The 3,716-nt window shown below is 37.5% G+C and overlaps 1 pseudogene; it reads right to left on the bottom strand.

Annotated features, from left to right (window-relative positions):
• Positions 1 to 2,610: 2,610 nt before the first annotated feature.
• Positions 2,611 to 3,201, bottom strand: LOC131511570 (small ribosomal subunit protein eS8-like; annotated as a pseudogene).
• Positions 3,202 to 3,716: the final 515 nt, after the last annotated feature.

Genomic DNA, 3,716 nt, shown 5'->3' with positions numbered 1-3,716 from the left:
ACTTAAAGTTCTGTTTGTTTTTTGGTTTGCTTAATCTGTTGTTTATTGAGAAACTGATGTTAAAATCTCCCATGACGATGGTGAATTTTTTAGTCTCTCCTAGCGGAGCTGTTAATTTGTACTTTATATATGTTGAGTCTCTGTCATCAGGTAAAGTTTACTTTGACTTGCTAAATAAAATATTATTTATTTTAGATATTATTTATATTTATTTATACAATTTATATTAATAATATAATAATATACTATTATTTATATTTATATTATGTATTTACATTTAAATGTGTAGAGATTTATTTTAGATATATTAATCTATAAAGTAAGGAGGACAAAAAAATGAAGTAAAATTACCTTTAACTATTTTCCATAAAAGTGTATTAAAACTAGGTTTCCCCTTTTAAATCTTAGTCAAATTAGAATCCTATTTTCAAAACTGTAACTTCATATATAGTTTCCAAAGATTCAAATCCATAATGATACTAAAATGGGATTAAGTGTACTATGTAAAATTACAATATATCAACATATCAAACGAAAGTCATCAGCATTAAAATGATAAATTAACAAAACCATTGCTGCCATTTTGACATTAGCACAAATCTCTATGACAGAAACACAAGACAAAACAAAACAAAAAAATCAAACAAAAAAAAAAAACAAAACAAACAAACCCCGATGAGGCTTATATAATTGTTTTAAAGAGGTAAACGCACACATAATAGAAACACAAAATTCTGCTGCCCACTTAAAAAAAAAATCTATAATCTCTTTTTCCAAGTGTTTTAGGACATTTATAAAAAATGCATTACGAACTGAAGAACAAGAAAAATCCCAATTAATTATAAAATCCAGAAATTATACGGTGGTGCCATCATGCAGATCTTACCACCATGTGCAAAGTATAGCAAAATCTAGGGAAATCTGAAGATCTAACATATATTTTCTATGAATTACGATAAAGGGGCTAAAACTAGGACATGTAAGCTATGCACTCACACATAATATTTTGTCCAATATATAATTAAACATTCAATGACACAATATTAAGAAAATGTGGTCATGTCCAAAGGGAAGAGCAAACCTAGAATGAAGTCAACGTTGTATTTCTATGATTCTGCCTATTTACTTATAGCCTCTAATGTTCAGGCACAAATAGTAGGGCTCATCCATCACTGCTTTTAGGCTTTCGGCCACATACTTACATACATTGATCTTGCTTTATCCTCTGTGTCATTTCAGTCTAATTTGTGTTGAACAGTAGCCAGATGTGATATGGGACTGTGGAGGTGAGGTGGCTGTGACCACAGTCGTTCTCCTTGGGATCCCAAGTTGGGATAACCGGGGTAAACCCTGGGAGTAGCTGAGAGTCAGCAAAGGACCCCAACACCTCTTCAGCAAAACCACCACCTAAATCCAAAATAAGTTAGCCAAAATATGTATGGCCACAGTTGAACGTTTGTTTGAAGACAAAATCGTTTCTTTTCGTGTCTTCAATCAGCCGAAGAATTTCATGTACGGCTTTATTATTTCAGATTTTTAGATTTAAATCTCTTGCTCACAACACCCTCTGTGACACTTGGACATCAGCTGTGTTGGCTTTGTCTGTGTTTACAGAGCAGATAAGTCACGTTCTCTTTGATTTAGCACAGCTGTGTGGCAGCAAACTCTTGCAGAGCCAAAGTAAGGAAAGAAAACTACCCATAAAACTAGAGAACAACAAAAATATTAAAGTTACAGAATCTTCTGTGGGTTGCTCATGGAGTGAGAGATCATTTAGTTACAGAGATAATGAGGGAAAAGTTGCTTTTCCAAGAAAGACCCACTTATCTGTACAGCATGAAAGCTAGAAAATCTGTTGCCTTATGCTTAGAAAAATGAAAACAGGCATAATTCAACAGAGAACATCTGAAACTGAAAAAGGCTTTGCGAGTCTACCATTTAAAAAATGTTTTATTGAACATACGTACATATATAGAAACGTATGTATTTATTCTAAGTGTCTGCATCATCAGATTTTCACGAAATGAACACAGGCACGCATCTGGCACCCAGATGGAGATATAGAATATTGCCAGCATGTGCTTCCTTCCAGGAGATACCCTCTACCTCCCAAGTGTAACACTCTCCTGGTTTCTAACAGTACAGATTAGCGTTGGCCGTGTTTCTACGCGCTGAACTGAACCACACGTACGTTATGCAAACGTACCTGGAGTCTGTTTCCCAACATTTGTTGGTAAGAATTATTAGTGTGATGCATATCATTGTAGACCCTCTGTTTTCATTGTTGTGTAATATTTCACTATCGTCGTGTAATATTTCACTATATCAATATATAACAACTAGTAACAGGTGATTGGCGTTTGGGTAGATACTCTCCTGTTCAATTTCCTGGAAGAGTTTGAGGAGAACTGGTACTAACTATTCCTTCATGAAATATTTTGTAGAAATATAAATGAAGCCATGGACCTAGGAGTTTGCTTTGTGGGAAGATTTTTAACTACAAATTCAGTTTCTTCGTTATTAGACTATTCACATGATCTTTTACATCTTTTCTTGTTGTTGAGCAATAAACACCTTTATTACAGGACCAAAGACAGGAGGGAGGGCGATTCACTTGCCTTTTCCGGCTCTGATTTTCCTCACACAGAACTCTAGCTCCTTGCCCTCCAGCTCGTAGCCGCGGCCACACTGGTCTTGACGAGATGCACGCAAGAAGCTTGCCCTGCTGGAACTGCCTCTCCAGAAGGTGCTGATTTTGGCATTCTTTTTCCTTTCATCAAATGTCTTCTGAACTTGCTTTTATCGTTTTTTGCTTGAAATCTCTTCCTCCTTGGGAGTCAGCTTGGCCCCCTTCTTGTGGCCCGGGGGCAGTGCTGGAGGGACCCACATTGCTGTGGGTAGCGTGTGCCGTCCTCCAGCACCTTGCAAGATCTTCACCAGGGGCTCCGTGCTCACCAGTTGGCTGCTGGATGCACTGTAAATAACAGGAACAACCTTTGTTTTGTGCACAACACCGGGAGCCCCAGGAGAAGTCCCCACATCCAGCCTCCAGGCGCGGGACTTCTTTCTGCCCCCCCCTCCCCAAAGCGTGGACTGTGTGTATGCTGGGGGGTCCCAGCGCATACCTCTGCTTCCTGTGGTGGGCTTTCTCTTGCCACCGGTCTTGTGGCATTTCTGCCACTTGTCCCCAGAGATGCCCATTGCTCTCGTGCTGGCTGCCGAAGTGTATCTGTTGCATCTTGGGTGAGTTTTGGTACTATGCGTCCTTAAGGAATTTGTTAATTTCATCTAAATTATTGAATTTATTGGCGTAAAATTGCAGAAAATATTCCATCATTATCCTTTTAATATCTTTAAAATATTCCATCGTTATCCTTTCAAAATCTTTAGTGTCTGTGGCGACAACACTTCTCTCATTCCTGAAATTGGTAACATGCGTCTTCTCATTTTTACTTCTGATCAGTCTGTTTAGATACTCATCAACTTTGCTGATCTCCAAGAGCCGGCTTTTGGTTTTACATTGTTTATCTCAGGTAAGATTCTTCTCTCTGTGTCAGCTTTGATATTAATATAGTCATCCTTTCTTTCGATTAGTGTTAAAATGACATACTTTTCATTGCAACTTTCACCCATTTGTGTCTTTATATTTAGTGTTGCTTGTAAACAGCATATCACTGCATCTTGATTTTATGTATTTATTTTGAGAGAGAGAGCAC

Source organism: Neofelis nebulosa, chromosome 5 (assembly GCF_028018385.1).
Source record: "Neofelis nebulosa isolate mNeoNeb1 chromosome 5, mNeoNeb1.pri, whole genome shotgun sequence".
Taxonomy (NCBI): Eukaryota; Metazoa; Chordata; class Mammalia; order Carnivora; family Felidae; genus Neofelis; species Neofelis nebulosa.
Note: the sequence above shows the minus strand (reverse complement) of the source record. Positions and strands in the feature narration are given on the sequence as shown.